At 36.3% G+C, this 20,565-nt stretch overlaps 1 protein-coding gene and 1 long non-coding RNA gene across 4 annotated transcripts in view; one reads left to right on the top strand and one right to left on the bottom strand.

Annotated features, from left to right (window-relative positions):
* Positions 1–20,565, top strand: part of Pde11 (Phosphodiesterase 11) — a 73,462-nt gene that overhangs the window by 4,000 nt on the left and 48,897 nt on the right. The gene's annotated exons all lie outside the window — the stretch shown is intronic.
* Positions 12,766–20,124, bottom strand: LOC147643969 (uncharacterized). Its single transcript, XR_015271118.1, has 2 exons — positions 19,912–20,124; positions 12,766–13,375 (listed from the first exon to the last, which is right to left on the bottom strand). It is a non-coding gene; the product is annotated as an uncharacterized LOC147643969 (long non-coding RNA).

Below are 20,565 nucleotides of genomic sequence, written 5' to 3'. Positions count from 1 at the left end.
ACTTAAACGGGAAAAGTGATAATTTTTTTCTTAAACATGTCCGATCGTTTTTATGGCAGCTATATATATCTACATACATAGTCCACCGATTCGCCATGCTCCGACTCATATACTAGTAAAATTATAAATAAGAATAACTCTATAGTTTTATTCAAATAGCTTTCTCTTAAATTGGTTCCAAAACAAATCTCGCACATGTGTACATATGATTCCCAACTGGTTGTAACATCCCCGGAACGAAGTGACTTCTGCCGGCCAAGTCTAAGAAATGTTTTGTGTTACAAAAGTTGCAAGTCATTGTTTATTAGTGTTCAAAGTTAGTAACTGCTCATCCACACTTACTGGTCATAGATACTTACTGTTCAGAGTTACTCAATGGTCATAGATACGTAGTGTTCAGAGTTAATTACTGGTTATAAATAGTTAAAAAAGAACAAAAACCAAGGGTCAATATGTTATATTTTTGATCAATTTTACGGATTTATCACATATTTTTTACTAACTCCAATTCTCATTATTCCAAAATAAACAATGAGACCTTTCCTACGCTTCTCAAAAAACCAAATTTTGTTTGCCTCTCTTTTACCTCTCTCAAAAATAATACTTTCCTCGCATTCACTATCTCTCAGAAAAGTGCTCTCCTCTGCGCTTCTCAAACAGTGTACTTAAGCACCGTAGCAAACACAATTATTTTTGTTCTTCTTCTTAAAACTATAAGTTTCTAATTAAATTTGAGTTTAAATCCAACCTCTGGCTATTATAAAATCTGTGTTAAATCAAAGTTTCCTATCACAATAAGTACTACATAAAATCCCGCAAAAACAGATGCCAACTCCGTGGCCTTGTTTCTTGTACTTCACCAAGCCTGCAAAGAGAGTGTAAGTAACAACTCATTTAACTCCTTTGGGGTTACTTGATGATCTTGAGATTTAAGAGGCTGTTTATGTGGGAATATTTAAAGGGAAGTTTGCTTTAGACAAATCAAGAAATTAAAGAGGAATTGAAAAACAGAGAACCATCTTCTGTATGGCAGCTATATGATATAGAAGTCCGATTTTCATAAGATTTTATACAAAATTCTAGATTAATTATATATCAAACTTGATGAAAATCTGTTAAGAACTGGAAAAGTGTTCAAAGTTAGTAACTGATCATACATACTTACTGGTCATAGATACTTACTGTTCAGAGTTACTTACTGATTATAGTTACTTGCTGATCATAGTTAATTACTGGTCATAGTTAATTACTGATCATAGTTCTATAAATCCGATCGTTCCTATGGCAGCTATATATTCATACGTATATATATAGTCCACCGATTCGGCATGCTCCAATTTATATACAAGTAAAATTATATAGAAGAATAACTCCCTAGTTCAAGTAGCTTGCTCTTAAATTTGTTCCAAAACAAATCTCGCACATCTGTGCATTTGATTCCCAACTAGTTCTAACATCTCCGGAACGAAGTGACTGCTGCCGGCCAAGTCTAAGAAATGTTTTGTGTTACAAAAGTTGCAAGTCATTGTTTATTAGTGTTCAAAGTTAGTAACTGCTCATCCACACTTACTGGTCATAGATACTTACTGTTCAGAGTTACTCAATGGTCATAGATACGTAGTGTTCAGAGTTAATTACTGGTTATAAATAGTTAAAAAAGAACAAAAACCAAGGGTCAATATGTTATATTTTTGATCAATTTTACGGATTTATCACATATTTTTTACTAACTCCAATTCTCATTATTCCAAAATAAACAATGAGACCTTTCCTACGCTTCTCAAAAAACCAAATTTTGTTTGCCTCTCTTTTACCTCTCTCAAAAATAATACTTTCCTCGCATTCACTATCTCTCAGAAAAGTGCTCTCCTCTGCGCTTCTCAAACAGTGTACTTAAGCACCGTAGCAAACACAATTATTTTTGTTCTTCTTCTTAAAACTATAAGTTTCTAATTAAATTTGAGTTTAAATCCAACCTCTGGCTATTATAAAATCTGTGTTAAATCAAAGTTTCCTATCACAATAAGTACTACATAAAATCCCGCAAAAACAGATGCCAACTCCGTGGCCTTGTTTCTTGTACTTCACCAAGCCTGCAAAGAGAGTGTAAGTAACAACTCATTTAACTCCTTTGGGGTTACTTGATGATCTTGAGATTTAAGAGGCTGTTTATGTGGGAATATTTAAAGGGAAGTTTGCTTTAGACAAATCAAGAAATTAAAGAGGAATTGAAAAACAGAGAACCATCTTCTGTATGGCAGCTATATGATATAGAAGTCCGATTTTCATAAGATTTTATACAAAATTCTAGATTAATTATATATCAAACTTGATGAAAATCTGTTAAGAACTGGAAAAGTGTTCAAAGTTAGTAACTGATCATACATACTTACTGGTCATAGATACTTACTGTTCAGAGTTACTTACTGATTATAGTTACTTGCTGATCATAGTTAATTACTGGTCATAGTTAATTACTGATCATAGTTCTATAAATCCGATCGTTCCTATGGCAGCTATATATTCATACGTATATATATAGTCCACCGATTCGGCATGCTCCAATTTATATACAAGTAAAATTATATAGAAGAATAACTCCCTAGTTCAAGTAGCTTGCTCTTAAATTTGTTCCAAAACAAATCTCGCACATCTGTGCATTTGATTCCCAACTAGTTCTAACATCTCCGGAACGAAGTGACTGCTGCCGGCCAAGTCTAAGAAATGTTTTGTGTTACAAAAGTTGCAAGTCATTGTTTATTAGTGTTCAAAGTTAGTAACTGCTCATCCACACTTACTGGTCATAGATACTTACTGTTCAGAGTTACTCAATGGTCATAGATACGTAGTGTTCAGAGTTAATTACTGGTTATAAATAGTTAAAAAAGAACAAAAACCAAGGGTCAGTATGTTATATTTTTGATCAATTTTACGGATTTATCACATATTTTTTACTAACTCCAATTCTCATTATTCCAAAATAAACAATGAGACCTTTCCTACGCTTCTCAAAAAAAAAAACAAATTTTATTTGCCTCTCTTTTACTCTCTCTCAAAAATAATACTTTCCTCGCATTCACTATCTCTCAGAAAAGTGCCCTCCTCTGCGCTTCTCAACCAGTGTACTTAAGCACCGTAGCAAACACAATTATTTTTGTTCTTCTTCTTGAAACTATAAGTTTCTAATTAAATTTGAGTTTAACTCCAACCGTTAGCTATTATAAAGTCTGTGTAAAATCAAAGTTTCCTATTACAATAAGTACTAAATAAAATCCCGCAAAAACAGATGCCAACTCCGTGGCCTTGTTTCTTGTACTCCACCAAGCCTGCAAAGAGAGTGTAAGTAACAACTCATTTAACTCCTTTGGGGTTACTTGATGATCTTGAGATTTAAGAGGCTGTTTAAGTGCACATGATTCTCAACTGATTCTAACATCCCCGGAACGAAGTGACTTCTGCCGGCCAAGTTTCAGAAATGTGTTGTCGTTCAAATTGTCAAAACTTAGGAAAAAAAATTGTAATTTTTTTAAATTATAAATTGAGTATGCAGATTCATTAGCCATAGAAAAATAAACATTGAAACAATTTCCGAATTGAAATTAATGCTTTTTGGGCTAAATTATGAGTTTATTTTAATGTTGATTTGTCGAAAAAATTGTCATAAAAATATTGGTAAATACGATTTAAAGAATCCGAATATTTTAGGATTAGTTAGGATCGATTTCCGATTCGATCATATAATTCAGCATTCCGAAATTTACTGACTTTCTTTTTTAAGCTCAGGTCAATTTTGTTTTATATTATGCTTGATCTTGTGTTTTTATATTACGAAACATTCTTAGTACAAATTTGCTTCTTAAATCTACATCGAATTTTATCAGTTCAGGTTTTTAAAGTTAGTGATTATTGAAATAATTTTTAAAGTATACGTTTACAGGATTTTTTATATATATTTATTCAAAATCAAATTTCGCTAAATATTATGAAAGCATAGCCAGGAAGTATTAAAGTGAAGGAAGTGATTAAAGTCCTATATATTCTTCGATACTTACATTTGCTACTAATGAGCCATTCCTTTCCATATATCCCTATATGCCACTCATCATTGGCATTGTTCTCGTAATTCATTGCCAGTGCCACGCCCATTCGGCACACGCCCCTCACGTCGCACTACTTCCTCCAAGAGGCAGCGCTTGGCTTGCATAATTAGCTAATTAAGCGCTCAGCGCTAATGATTTTCACTGACAACAACAACAAACGGCGGAAAGTGATGAGCAACAATGGGCATTCGAAAATGGAAAACGAGCTGCCTCCCCTTCCTTAATATACAAATTGAATGAGGATAAAGGGAAAAGGCGAATGCGAAAGCCGACAATGACGCTTAAAAAGGCATTAGCTAAAAAATGGTTTTGCTCTCTAGGCTCTGGGCTTAAGGCTCCGCCAGGATCTTCCGCGTGCCACACAGACACACAGCTAATAAGCGTTATGCTATATGCTCCTGTCCCACGCGGCGTATACGCAACATGCAGCGTAAATGTCTGCTACGTGATTTGAACACAAGAATCGAGCTACACGTGGCGTCCAAATATCCCATTTCATTCCTCGCCCTGTTACACAGAAAGCATACAATGGCAAAAACAAGGGAAAGTGCCAATAAAGTTTAGTTTAAATTTGTTGTAGTTCAATACAATTTGACAATGAGCTAATTAAGCAGGATTTCTTAGTAAAGAATATAATGTTAAAGGGTACAAAATAGAAAGAAGAAAGAAGACAAGCACATAATATTTTCTGTTTTATAATAGTTTCCTTATTTTTTAACCAAACATAAATGTTTATTTTGGAAACTGCTATTTATCAATAACAACTTGACATTTTCTCTTTGTGTAAATGACATTCCGTAATTTTTCTGTTGTCTGTTTGCCTTGGTTTTTCCTTATTTTCCCATTGAGTTGGCGCGTCGCTTTTTTCCACTACTGTTGACTTTCGAGTGCGTACAGCGTCGACGTCTTCAGGTCCTTGGATCCGGCTGCCTTTGCTCCAGAACGATTGGCAGGAGTTAGTCAGACTCTGAGCACGTTTTATTTTAATAGCGCTCTTGTGGTGCATTTCCCCGTTATCCCCAGCTAACAATTGCGCGGAAAAGAGCTCCTTTTTGCTCTTGGAGCTCAGTAAAAAAACGTACTTTCTTCTTTTCTACGCTGACATTTTGGCCAACTTGAGTTGTACACAACGATAGCTACTGGAACAGGTGGTAACTGTTGTAACAGTTTGGGACATGTGTTGAGCATAGCGAAATTGGTTAAGTACGGAAAAACGGTGGAAACAAGTTCGGAGAAAAGTAAAATTGGCAGGAGGATGTTCTAGGAAACTTCATCGTTTTGTGAACAGAATATAGAGCCAGTTGCTATGCTTATAAAAGAGCTTACAAATTTGTTAATTGACAGGATACTAACTGTTTGATTTTTATTTTAAGATATGTTTTTATTTCGGTTGTGTTATTATGTACAAAAACGCATTAGCTTTCCCAGAAGAACAGAAAATGAACCAATTAAGTGCCTAGTGTTGTGTATGTTGCGCTGCATAGATAAGATTTCAAATATTTTGTATGCAAAACACCGTATCAATTCGATAATCATTGATATATTTATATTCATTACGTGCACGTATTTTAAATACATTCTTAAATGTCCTGCAACAATTTTCTTTACTTGAAAAGACTTTGTGTTTCATATATTTAGTTAATAAATTTAAATTTAAATTTCTCTGTTCTCTTGTCACCCTCTGTTCCTTGATCCGACTTGATTATTTAACCTCAAGATTCTTGGAACTCCAGTCGAGTGTTCAACACACATTAAGTTCATTACATTAAACACTGATTTATGGTGACCACTGGCAGAGTACAGCCTGTCTTGGGTCCTGGGACGTGTCCTGCGGCCGAATGTGGCTTAGTTGGTAAAACATGAAATATGCGAGGCGGAGGGAAGGAATGTGCCCCTCGATTTCCATGCTGGGATATGAGTTTCGAGCGAAATGGAATAGAATGCAATTGTCAAATGCCAGGGGAAAGTTTCCGATGCAGAAATGAAATTCCATTGTCACTTTCCCTCTCTACCCTCGCCCGTTGCATTAATCATACTTTGTGCTTTGTATGTAATTTATCCTGCAGCTCATATTTCAAGCATCAGCTGCAACGTCACTCCAGCCATTGAACCCGCAAGGACACTTGGCAGGACTCGTGAAAGTCCAACACAAAAGCGTCGAGGTTAAACGCCTGAGTGGAAACTCACTCCCTCGCTTCTCTTGTATCAATTTCGCAGTTTTCCTTTTCTTTTCCCCTTTTGTCATTGACAACCTTGTGATTTGGCAGGTCGATAAAAAATCACTTCGACCAATTAGTTGCTCTAATCTTTTGTTGCTTTCTTCTACCCTCAACTCTCTGCCACGGGGAGTCCGTTTTCAGCCATTCTGCCATTTTTTCCTATCATTTTCGGTTTATTTGCTTTCCTTGAATGTGCGATAAAGGTTGAAGTCGGGCCATAAAAGTTCAGGCACCCACAGGTACAGGGGAAAAAATATCATATTGTGTTTTAAGTTAAGTTTTTAGTTAATATATTACAGAGCTCCTACATCTTGTTTAGCTTGTGATTCCGCTCAGTTGCAATTTTAGAGAGTAAATGCAAACCTCTGCCAAAGTTTAGAAATGATCGTTAAGCTGTTGATCCTTCTTAGCTTGTACATGGCAGGCAAAGCGTAAGCAGAGAAAAAGAGCACGACTATGAAGTGTATCTCTATTTAATCGTATCCAGAAACAACTGAAATTGTTCTCAATGTATCTACCCACTCGCACACACAGTGTGCGTGTGTGTTGGTGTCCGGGGGTGTACCGAGAATTGCGTGTATCACATTTCCTTATTTCCCCGAGGGAGCGAGTGTGTGGGTGCCAAGGTGCTGGCCATTATAATTAATCATTCTGGCGAGATGCGACGCCAGCGGCAGCAGCCTGCGGAATTTCGTTCATTTTGATGCATAATTTAACTTTATTACAAAAATGTGCTGCACACTTTATAGGTGACAATCTACATGACGGGCTCATTTGTCTCTTTTTGAAGAATAACTGCGGAATGTTATCTCAAGGCGGCTTGTGATTTCAGGCGAAAGCCAAAAGGTGAAGACCGGGAATAAGAATAAGAATAAGTGAATAGAAAAATCTGAGCTGACTTAGATGTTTTAACATTTAACTATAAACTAGAAGTATGTAAGTGCTTTCTAATCTTTATAGTTTATTCTTCTAAAATAGTCTTTTTTCCATTAGTTTCCATTAAGGAAGAAACTCATTTGCAGCCACTTAATATGCAATTAGAGAAATGCTTCATGCTAAGGAAGAGAATATGTGACAAGGAATTAGAAAGCCTTAAAGGCAGAACAAAGTATTTTCCAAAAAAGCCTAAGAAGAAAAAATTGAAACGAGAGAGTGTAGTCTACTTAGGCCGACACATTCGGTGTCTTTTATTTGTCATTAGACAACTTTTTGACATTATCCTTTTGGCCGGGTTTTGTGGGAAAAGTTTTTCAATGCTGCACCAGGCACCCAGCACCCGGCACCCGGCATCTAGCACTCTTGAAAAGGACGTCACCCACACACAAATGAGATTTGTAATTAGCCGCGACTGGCTTTCATAAAATGTCCTGCTGTATTTTTAATGCTAATTGCTTTTTAATGCGACGCTCGAAAGTTTTTACCAACAATTAGGCTCAAAGGGAGAGAAGAACCCGCTGCGGCGAAAAAAGATGATTTCACGCGTCAGAACGCACCAGCGAAACTTTCCTTCTCCCCAAGCACTCTCGCATGGAATCCCTTTGAGATTACTTGTAAATTATGCCCGTAATCCTTTTAGCCCGTCACTGTTATTGCGGATAATTTTGTGTTGAAATCAAAATGGCCCACACGCGCTGCAGGCGATATACAAATACATATACATATACATATATGTTATGTATACCGATATAAAGAGTGGGAAAAGTGTAATGGAAAATCAACAGGAAAAATGCCGACGAGAATTGCTTTTGCATAACGAGAAAAACCCGGTAGCCTTAAAGTGGAAAATCGGAACGGGGGAGAGAGCTGTGTATACAAATGTCTCATTGGGGAATACCAACACCCAGGTCTAAGGATGTCCGATACAATATATCAAAAACATTAGAACGTTTAATAATTCGAAAAACGATAAGTAAGGATATAATTATGATATGATATTTATTTTAAGAAGTCCATAAAATTAATTGATCGCACTCTTATCGTAGCGATAAAATATCAAACAATTATTACCATGTCGATATATCGACATTTTCTGCCATCTCTAAACAAGATACCGCCATTGATATCCTTGACATCTGGCCGTAAGCAAAATAAGGCAAAGGAATGCCTTACTCGTTCCTTACATGTGTCTGTTTGTCTTTTCCTTTCGATCTCGCAAAACTATGCACCTAAGGACATGCTGAGACATATCTATATGTATGTGTATGCAGGAGTTGTATTTCCTGGCTAAGCAAACACGTAGGTAAGTTTGCTTTACTTGCTAAAGTTTTGGTTTGTTATCTCTTTGACTGGATTTTGAATAAATCTTTTGCTAGACTAAATATAAACCCAAATCCGACAGCTGAAATAACAAAAATGTTGAATAAATTGGATTTTGATACTGAAATGAAATATCATCTATTAGTTTGTGGGTGATAAACCGCTTGATAATTGTATTTACTTGAGTTTTATCTATCGATTATTGCGACTACATTTTCATATTAATTTCATAATCTATTGATAAGGTTTAATCATATTTATTAGATATCAAAAAGGTTAAATGTTTAATTGGTTGGGGTTTCATTAAAAAAAGGAAGTGTATTTAATAGTTTTATAGAAGCATGTAAATTTCAACACTTCTAATACAATCTCCAAATTGATGGGTCCATTTTGTATACCCTTTAAAATTATAATTTTTCAGTTTCCCAGGCAACTTAAACATTCCCCAAAGCTTCTTTATTAAATTCTCATATTTATATCCTGAAATATGTGTCATTATTTTATTCCCATTTTGTATATTGGATAGTTCGGCCGCTGTGATATTTTCCATGCCCCACAGAGGGGGGCAGGTCCTTCAAATCAAGCTCAATGGGATTTGCCGCCAGGAGCAGTTTTCAATTTCATTGACATAGGCATAGGACGATTCCCAACGAAATGAAATTGTTTTGCCCTTTTACCCCGGAAGATGTACAATACTTTATCCTCTTATTTTCGCTTCGTGCCGGCGCGTGTGTGAATTTATTTATTTGAATTTTATTTTGTGGTTGCCCTTCGCCTTCCTGCGAGTTGTTTTAACGCAGTTTTGTCGACAACTTTGCATTACAAATTTCCTTTTGGCTCGAAATGACGTGCGAAATGTGTTTCCTTCGCTTCTCAAGTGCTAAAAATTAACGTGACTTTTGGACCATTTTTTTTTGGTGCTTTCCCTTTTGTTCTTTGCTTTTAGGCCGCTTCTCTTCTCTGGCCATTTGCATGGAATATCCATTCGGGGAGCTGAGAAAATGGGGGAAAATGAATTGCGTTAGTTCCCCACGCATTTCCGCCCTTTCAAAAAAAAAAATATTTTCGCATTCACGTGCCGGGGCGTGAGGATTTAAAGGGGCGTGGCCAGGAATGATGGGATGTAAGGTGGGATTTATGGGGTTTACGAAACGGAGAAGCTTATAATGAACTGAAGAACTTAATACTGCAAAGGCGGCTGATGAAAATATTCTGATGATGATTCCAATTGGGAATGGGAAATTACTTTTTTGGCTTAACACCTTGTGTTCTTCACAAAATGTTGTTTATCTTTGTTTACTAAAATTCGTGTCAGAGATTAAGTGGGATTTTTTTTATATGTAATCATCTTGATTTGAGTTAGAAGTTTGTAACCCTGTGAATGAGTCATTTCCGACCCTATAAATCATATATATTCTTGATCAAGATCAAAAACTGAATCAATCTAGCTATATTTGGCGGGAAATTATTTTGTTCAAAATTTTGAAAATTTTATAAGGGGTTACATCATTAAAATTGTCAAAAATTGGCAAAAAAAAATTACATAACTTAAAATTTAAAATTGAGTATGCAGATTTTTCACCCTGATAAAAACTAACATAGAAAAGGTTTCTGAATTCAAATTAATGCATTTTTGGCTTAGTTATGAGATTTTTAAGCATTGATTTTTCGGAAAAATTGCCATATAAAAATATCAATAAATATTGATTAAAAGAATGAAAATATTATATGCTTTGGTATTATAGATTTTTGAAACGATTCTATTTAATTTAATTTAAAATGGCAACGGCATTAAAGCTTTGGCCTGCCAAAGTAAGCTCCCATTTTGGCTTTAATTTTTTTAATTTTTCAGGCATTTATGGTCCCAAAATATTACGTATACGCACCGGTGTATTTATACCCTTGCAGGGTACCATAATTTCAGTCAGAAGCTTAAAACGCAGTGAAGGAATCATTTCCGACCCTATAAATCATATATATTTTTGATCAGCATCAGCAGCTGAATCGATCTAGCTATGCCCGACAAAAATTTAATTTTTTCAAAAATATTCAAATTTAAAAAAATTTAAAAATTTAAAATTTAAAAAAAATGGCAAAAAATTTTAACTTTTTTTAAATTTTCAATTGAGTATATAGATTAATCAATCTAATAAAATCTAACATAGGAAAGCTTTCCGAATTAAATTGAATGCTTTTTTGGCTTACTTATACGTTTTTTAAACATTGATTTCTCAAAAGAATTGTCATACAAAAACTTGATTTATATTAGTTAAAAAAATTCGAATACTAATAGGTTAGATGTGATCGATTTTCCATTTGATTCTGTAATTCATTTATAACTTACTTTCTTCTTTTTCCTTTCTTGTTTATAATAAATAGTGTGTTTATAATTAAAATTATAAAATTAATTTTCCAGCTCATTTTTTAAAATTGTGGTTCCCTTGTAGCGAATATATATCCCTGATTTATGTGCATAGTAATTTTTTATTTTTATCAGCGCTGCGTTTACATAATAATGTTTACCTATTTTTTGTTCCCGTGCCTGTCGGCGACTGGTGTAATTTATTGATAAGCGACTGCCTCCTCTTTGCTTTCCACACAAAAAGGAGGAAAAGCCATTGGTTTATTCAATATGTTTGCGATTAAGTTGCTTGCACACGCGAGGGGGAGGGAAAACCCAGCTATAGCCGACATTTTCATGGGCCAATGGTGCCGGAATAATGTGATCCGTCCCCCCAGAGGAACTCCACTTACACTCACCTGCTGCTCACTCACCTTTCGCCGCCACAAGTGATAACAACAGTGATGATGATGCTGCGCGCAGGACGATAATGAAGATGATTTGTTGCCTTACCGCAAATTTATGGGCTAGGACTCATAAACATCCTCGGGAGCCGTGTGCCAGCAGCATCAATAAATTAACCTGAACCCGAACCCGACTCCGAACCTTTTTTTGCGCTTTTCTTGTTCCGGGAAAGCGGCGGCGATGGCGGTGGCGGCGACTGGTAAGTGATTTTCCATGTCAGTTGGGGTTCAGTTCAAGTTTGGGTCGAGTTCAAGTCCTTGAGCCTGGAGGTGTTGATTCAACGCGTCGGTTAATTGGCTAGACAGAGCGGCTTGGGTTTCGCCAGGTGTTACAGGTGTGTGTGTTTGTGGTCTCAACTCTGTGAATTTAAATATTCCAGGAATTTCGGCTGTTTCGGTTATTGTGGGATTTTGATAAAAAAAAAACGGGGGGATACATTTTATAAGTGGAGAATACTTGTTAAAACCGCTTAAAATTAAACTGATTTGTGACCTCTGAGTTCAATATCTTTGTCGATCTATCATATCGTCAGATCTTTCCTCTCAAAGTACATCCCTGGCTCAAACTCAAACGAAGCATTCAATATACCTAATCGATAGCTTCTCCTTCTTCCCCGTGGCCTGCAGCTTAATTTAATTTGAAAGCATAAAAAGTTTTCCCTTAGCCTGACCACTTTTCACAGACTTTCCCCCCCGCTTTCCTCAGCACCAACTCGAAAGTCCTGGCCAATTTTCCAGTGGCTACTTAAAACCACAAAAGAACAAGTTGCTGCGAGGAGGATAAATTGAGTGGAAGTTTTGATTGCCAATGCCGGAATCGAATAAATCGAATGCAACAGGGAAATGTGCGGGTCACGAACACAACTTTTTTTACTGGAAGCACTTAAAAAATAGGTCCTTCCCGAGCACTCCTTGCCGCCCCAATGGACATATAATTTATGAACATCTTCCTTGGCTTCCACATTTTCATTTTCATTTTTTTCGTATTTGGCTATTTGTTTATTGCGTTGCCTCCTCTGGTGACTGATCAATTAATTCAATGGCTATCGCTTTGTTAGAGTGGGGAAACATCGGTTTTATTGGTCAAGGCTTGAGTTGAGTTATTGAAGGCCTTCGGCTGTCATTTGCATGTCCCGCGCCAGTGAATTGTGCTCGAATGTGGAATTAAATGGATCCTTCTGCTCGAGAATCCATAAATCGAGGACTCGACGGCTTAATTGAACTGTATTTATTGAATTGGAAATGTTTTTGCATGTTTTTCTATTCGCCGACAATTTTTGGTTGATTGGTTTTTGTGTCTAGCCGAGGGGTACCTTGAGTTGTTGAAAAATAATTATTTAAATTGCTTTAGAGTGTTAATAAAACAGTTAATCATAAGCAAGAAATTTTCTGTCATTAAAATGTTTAGTTTTTATTGATTTAGATTTGCGATTATCGATTTTACATTTGCGATAATATTTGTACCAAGCTTTATAATATTTTTATATTCCTAATTGAAACAAGAAATGCCTGAAAATATATTTTTATGGATATTGAACGGATAATAAGAGTCTAACGATAATTAAGATCAGGAATCTGACAATTTTACGACGATTTTACATCATTATTACTTGAAGCCACTCAGAGGACTCCAAGGACTCATCGCTCTTTGCCTGGCACTTAAGACTTTCATCGTTTTCAGGGGGGGGGGGGGGTGAAACTTTTTCGCCGATGACTCATTTGATTTCATTTGCCAATTTAACGGTCAGTGAACTTGTGGAAAGTTTTATATAATTTTATGGCCAATATTGTTTCGTTGCTGCTCATCGATTTGATAATCACAGGATTATGCAATTGTAAATTCCGGCTGGAGTCTCAGTTTCTCCTCTCTGATTTATGCTCCTGCGACTTTTCAGGCTCGGCTATCGAATGTCCTGCCATTTGTCCACGTCTTTTGTTGTTGTCCTGGGTTACAGCCAATGTCCTCCGCTTGCCATAAAAGTTTTTCCATGTTCACTGTTGTCAGGCATCCAAAAATAAAAAGAAAAGAAATAAAAAGGGAGAGCAAGAGCGGTAGGTGGAATGGCTTTAATATAATAAGTTTTAATGAGAATTTATGATTTCTTTTTAATCTTGTGCTCGCTCTGATGAAATATTGAAACGTTTAACTGACTCTCGGATAAAAAGAAGCTAGAAGAAGAAGAAAAAAGGAGATATTAATTAAAAACCCAAAGCTGAAAAAGGAGACAAGGCTATGTAATTACACTAGCATTTTTTCGTTAAATAAATTAATTTAAAAATGTATTCGCTGAAATTTAAAGTAATTCATTGATTTAACTAACGAAAGCCGTAATTCAATTTAAAACCATTCACTATGAAGCCACAATAGCTCCATAAAAAACATAGTAAGCCGTAACTCGTTTCAAAAAAAAGTCCAGTACAAAACCATGACAAAAAGAGGACATTTAACCATATTTACTCTGCGGATTAAACAAATTTCTCCCTTTCGTACATGGACTGGACCGCAATAAGATTACGGGAACCCTTTCAGTGCAATTTCCTTTTGATACAATTTCCATTTATGAAATCCATTTAGTGGCGGAATTATTATCTCTCCCCCACAGCCATAAATCCCCATATACGCAGTGAAAATTGAATTAAAAGGCAAAGTTGCCTGGAATTGAATTAGCCAGTCGGCCAGCTAGCCAGCCCCGAACGCTAATTGGCCAGGCTAATTTGTAGCATAACAAATAACCGCACTGGGTAGCTCCAAACATGGTCCAAATAAAGTTGGTTAATAGCGCATTAAGCCCGGTCCTCTGCCTGCCATTCCCTTTTATGGCCATATTGAAAGGGAGAGAGAAAGAGACTAGCTCACATGAGAAACTCATAGCCAAAAGGTCCTTCTTCCTGCGGAGGTATCCATGTAGAAATGGGAGATGCTTGATATTTTCCTATCAGCCATGACAGGGCAACAATTTCCCATTCAATTTTCCTTTAAATTCCTCTTGTAGGAATTTACGAAACCATGGCTAACTTAAACTTTAAATGCTTATTAAATGTTTAGTTAAGTTTTTCTTATATAGTATGCTTTACAATAATCAAATCAATTCAAACGCATCTTATAATAATGTAAATATTGAACAAAATGTGGTTAATCTCTAATTTCTTTAGCTTTAGTTTAGTTATTTAATAATTTAATAATATAGTCAGGGAGTTCTAGATAATAGATCTAGATTTTTCACACCTCATTTAATAATTTTCATTCGAAATCTATCAACTTGCTACGGCCAGTCAACTCAAACACAAGACACAAGGCTTTAATTAAGCTCTAGTTGAGTGGCTACTAATGCCACTTAATAACACTGTGCACCCAGCTCTTCCCCCATCGAGAGAGTTTCCCAGTTTCCCAGAATTTCGCATGGTCTGCTTATGCGGGCGAACGAGGAAAATGGGAAAGCGCACGTCCCGCAACTGAACATAATTTCATTGTCGGCGCTTCGGTAATCGAAATCAAACAGCTTTCAAACGACGCCTTGCAATTAGCACTTGGCCTCAGCTGGCACTGGGCACTGGGATTTTCCCCCAGGACACCTAATTAGCCAAGGCCAAGGGAAAAGTCCGTCTAATTGAAATTATTTCTCCATATGTGCCTGTGTGTGTGTGTGTGTGAATGTGCTGAATTAATATGGCCAAAACCACGTCTATTGCAACCAGCTTCTCCTCGCTTTCCATACATGTGGCCAGCAACGTCTCTCTTTATTGAATTTTCCGCCTTGAGGGAAAAAGGGAAACTGCAGCTGTTGACCGAGGCGTGTGTGTTTGGTTTCCCCGGAGTGTTGATAAAGTTTTTTGGTTATTCGGCAAGGGAGGGGAAAAATAAAATATAACAAAAGCGGCTTAAAGTGCTTTTGTTTTTGCAACAGCTGAGTGCTTGCTAGCCAGTCAAAAAAATTGGAAAAGGGAAAGTATAGATTAAAAGAATATATGTATATATATAGTAAATAGGAAAATAAAGAGAATACGTTCGGGTCTTTTGGTCTTTACCAAATACTAAGGAAGTTAATCTACAGGAAACAGGTATACAGGTATGAGGTTAATGTGTTTAACGTTAAAATAGTTTTAATTCAATACATTTGTACATGTTCTGCCATCCCCAAGTTTCATTAGTTTTAAAAAGGATTTGCCAAGTGTTAAAATGAAATTACACAATTTCCTTTTCCTATTTCAATTAAATTAAATTTCTTATAAATTTCACAATGCATATTCTTTAATGACTTTTAATCTCTGTCCGCTTCTGGTTAATTTATGTTAATTGTGGGCCATTACAAAAATGTGCCTTTTCGCAAATTGTTCATAGTCTGTAATATGCATATTAATTAGTTGTTTGACAAAGTTCCTTGACGCAATTCGTCCTTGTCAAGCCTCTCGTTTGATGTCAGCTGGATGGGAATGCGGCGGAAGAGGAGCAGGATGAGAATTCTCATGGAGATGGAGGCAATCGAAGAGCCTTGGGAGCGTCTGCAACAAGTTGCGGCATCCGTTGGAGCGAGTGCGGTTCAATGGCCCCTCGATGGGTCCTTGGCTCCTTTTTTGGTCCTTTGTGGCTGCGTGGGCAGGGGTTGAGTCAAGTTGTTCTCTAGAGCCTCGTTGGAGGTGCAAAATATAATTGGCCATTTAGCATTTTACAACGAGGAGATAACCAAAAAGTGTTTGAAATTGAATCTCCCTCGCGCGTGGCAATAAACATTCGTGGAGAGCACTTAAAAATGTATTTAACTTTATGCTCTGCACTTATTCTGGCCGTATTATTGTTGTTTGGCCCGCCTTGTTGGTCTTTTATGGCCGGCTTTAAGGATGCTCGTCACGGCGGCCACAGGTGGAAATCCTGGATCCGAGTACCAGGCTTATTCGGTCATCAGCCGAGGTCACTTTTTGGCTTTATGGTCACGTAGTGAGAGCCACGTTTCGTGGGGGGAAGGAGCCCCGTTTGTACTGAGAGTTGAATGACTCCTCGTCGCAGGACGAGGGTATGGGATTTGCATAAATGCCAGCATAAAAGGGAGAAAATCCATAAAGTCGGGGATAGAATTTTCGCAAATGAATCAAATTTGTAAACATGAAATACGAGGAGTGTGCTTTTGAAAGTAACATACGTGTGTTTATTGTCACAATGTGTGTATTTACACCCTTGCAGGGTATTATTATTTTAGTCACAGGCATGCTACGCACTGAAGGAGTCATTTCCGACCCTACAAATCATATATATTAATTAATAGTTTCTGACTGAAGGTGAAATACCATTTTACGGAAAATCCAAATTAAAAAAAACTCATAACTAAGTCAAAATCGCATTAATTTCAATTCGGAAAGCGTTCCTATGTTAATTTTTAACAGGTTAATAAAACTGCATACTCCATTTAAAATGTGAATTTTTGTCCGATTTTTGCAAATTTTAACGATGAAACCCCTTTCCTTTTTTAAAAAATGGGAAATTTTTGAAAAAAAAATTTGTTTGGCCGGATATAGCTGGGAAGATTCACCTGTTGATGCTGATCAAGAATATATATGGTTTATAGGGTCGGAAATGACTCTTTCACTTTCTTTTAAGCTTGTGACTGAAGGTGAAATACCATTTTTAATCGATATTAACAATATATATGCAAACTTTAGATCGAATCAAAATTTAAAAAACTCAACTGAGTCAGAAACGCATTGATATTAGCGTTCGTATGTTCGTTTTTAGAAGATTAATAAAACTGCATACTCCTTTTAAAATGTTTATTTTTGGCCGATTTTTGAAAATTTTAACGATGTAACCACTTTCCTTTTTTGTTAAGATGGAAAAATATATAAATAGTATGCTGATTTATTTACCTAATAAAAAATTCCATATAATAATATTAATAAATAAATAATAAAATTATGCGAATATGTTCAGGTAAGATATTACCTATTTTCGATCTGATACTGTTTTCCCATTGGTTTACAGAGCCGAAGCTAGCTCTCTTTGTGGTTTAAATTATACATATTTCAGGTATTTGTAGTCCCAAAATATAACGTATACGCACCGGTGTAATAAGACGCTGGCAGAGTACCATAATTTCAGTCAGAAGCTTATAACGCAATGAAGGAATCAAGTCCGACTCTATAAACCATATATATTTTTGATCAGCATCAACAGGAAAATTAAAAAAATTATATAGTTAAAAACAAATTTTATCATTACGCCAAAGCTTTTCCTGGCTTACGTGATTGCTTTGGTTGGTGTCTCTGCTAAATAACGTAATCGGGGTGCATGCATACGTTAAGTGAGAGCGCAAATCAATGACGTAAACCACTGCGTATGAGTGATGTTAACGGTGCGTATGAGTAATGCAAATAAAACGGGAATTAGCGTCGACTCTTAGGAAATCTCACAGTAAATCAAATAAAACAAATAAAAATAGCGAAGCAACTAAACAAGTTTCTAGCATGAATCAGCGCCATGCGTCTCGAGAATTTCCTGAAAGGTAAATTACTTGCAGAAATTAGCATTCCACTAAAGCATAATTCCGTCGACAAGTCTTTAAGCCGCATTTGTCGCGGAGTTATTTTAATGACTTTTGCTTGTACATTCGCGTGTTATTTATGTTTCCGTCATTTATGGCTCAATTAAATGTTTGCCTCGTTTTTTATTTCTTTGCTTTAGAAATTGGCATGTGCGAGTTCCAGTTCAATGCTGGTCGGCATCCGTTCGATGATCCCTTTGCCTGCAGGTGCTAAAAGGTTGCCACAAAGGCCAAAAGGGACTCTGATCCTTGGCTACATTAATGACCAGTTCATGTGGGATTCGCTGTGCTATTTTTCTTCTAGACTTTAGGCTTACTTTGGCAACAGTGCGATTCAATGTAATAACAAAATTGCAAATTAAATACAATTAAATACAATTGATTACGGTATTTAAGGAGCGGTTTTTAAAGAGCTTCTAGTTAAATACAAGGATAATAATAAAATAAATGTAAGATACTTTTTCGTTGGCTATCAATCAGCTTTTTCATATATTTTATGAGTAGTCTCCTAAGCGGGTTTTTGGTGGGGTTTTTCTCCACGAATTGAGTGATCGTATTAATTTTAATTTTATACTATTAAAATTCCTTTAATAATTAATTTATTTTGTTTGGCAGACAATACTCGTCGTGATAGACTTGAACCGCGTAGTACTTGCAGTCTCTGTTTGATTTCTTACTCCGTTTCCCATGTCGCGCGTTGAGCATTCGATTAACACCTCATCTCATCTCATCTTAGCTCATCCCACCTCATCGCATCCCGCATCTCATCGCATCCCGCTTATTTAGCGACTGCAGCTTCCCCCCCTCTCCATCTCCATTGATTTGTTCCCAGTTGTTGTGGAAGTTTTGCATTACAAAGGTCTCAGTTTGTTTTTTGTTTCGACATTTGTCGTTTTCCTCTCAATCTCGATTATCTTGGCTTTAATTTTTGCTAGATTGTGTGTGTGTAATGTCTGTTTTTAAGGCAATTGTTGGCCATTGTTGATACGACACTTAGATAGCACTCTCGCCATTACAATGCACTTTTGCACACACATTTGTTTGGCTGAAAATTCGAAACGTGACCGTTATTGACAGCGCAAGCGATGGCAAGTTTTTCTATTTTCTATTCGCCGTTGTTTGTCAACAACAAAATGAAAATGCAAATAGACATGGCTTTTGCAATTGTTGTAAAATGAAGGAAATACATAACGAGCAAGATCTTGAGCGTTTGCCTTGATTCATAAGAATTGCGACGCGGTATTTCATTCACATTTTGAGTGTTAGAAAAAGGAAAGGTTTGTTTCTTTTGAAAGTATTAGTTGAGAAATATTTAAAGAATCATAACATTGGCTTTAGAATGTGACTTGTATTTACAGCTGTAATTATAAGTATTTTTTTTTATTTATGTAATAATATATTATTTCCAAATTTTCGCAGCTCGTTAAATATTCTCCTGTGATTTCCCTTATACCTGAAAATTCCATACAGCTTTTCATGGACTATATTTTTTTGGCAGACAGAACAAAGGCCGGAAAGTTCCAGCTAAAATTGTTCAATTGAGCCACCTTTTGCACAACAAAGCCCCCTGAGAGGCAATCAAGCGAACGAGTTTTTTGATTTTCCAATCTTTTCAGTGGAAATTTTGCACAATTCTTTTGCATTTCCGACAACAGGCACACGTTGCCTCTCAGACAGACTGTTTTATTTTTAATGATCCGTACAATCAGGTCGATGATGTTCATGTTTATAATGATGTCTGTGATCGGGCAATTATTGAACAAACTTGTGCTATATTCGGATGGAATTGATCTGTCATCGATGGTGGGTAATCGGGATGTTTAATGATGTGTAACTGGTTATTTTAACTAGTTAATTAAAAACCATTTTGCTTCCTTTTGATGCATCTCAAATGCAACTAAAGATACAAGTTATCAAGTTAATTTAAGCTAAAGTTGACTTTACAGGGAAATTGATTTGCAAAGCCACATTTATGGGTTGTGTCTGCAGCCACGTACTTACCAAAGATTTACCTTCTCACAGTAATTTTCCGGTGTTTGATAAGTTGCCTTCTTTGCCAAGTTGAACACGAGCTCGTTGCCTGACTTACTTGATATTTCAGACATACTATTGTTCTTTTTTCTATTCTTTCCGAGCTCTGAGTTCTGTGGGACTTTCGCCGCTCGTGTTTGGGTCTGTCTGGCGGGGTGGCAATGTGACAGTCTCCGAGTGACTGTGGCCACAAGTGTTTTGTTTGCTGTTTTCTTATGGTTTTTATTTTCTGTTTTTTTGGGCATTATATAGACCACGGTGAGCAAACACAAGTACTCTGGGTGTTTGTTTATAAGAGCTGTTAAACTGTCGCTTTTTCAGACGGATATTTCTAAATTATGGAACTAAATAAAACATTTAAATGTTATTGAATTCAGTAAAATATCAATCAAAACCCAGGTTTAAATGCTTATAGATAGATCTCCAGAAGGTACTCAATATTTTGGGTTATTTCAATGTTTTTTATTTTCTATTTCGACTTGACAACACCAGTGTGTTGTGCAAACATCGTGTGTGTGTCCCACTAACCTGGCAACCGAAAAACGCTCGGCATTATTTTTCTTTTTTTGGGTGGCATTTTACAGAATGCAAATAGAAACGGAAAACAAAATGTTGAGCAAATCG

The sequence above is a fragment of the Drosophila serrata genome, unplaced genomic scaffold, assembly GCF_035046125.1.
Source record: "Drosophila serrata isolate PLE 108 unplaced genomic scaffold, ASM3504612v1 contig_240, whole genome shotgun sequence".
NCBI lineage: Eukaryota > Metazoa > Arthropoda > Insecta > Diptera > Drosophilidae > Drosophila > Drosophila serrata.
The sequence above is the reverse complement of the archived record's forward strand: the minus strand, read 5'-3'. Positions and strand labels throughout refer to the sequence as shown.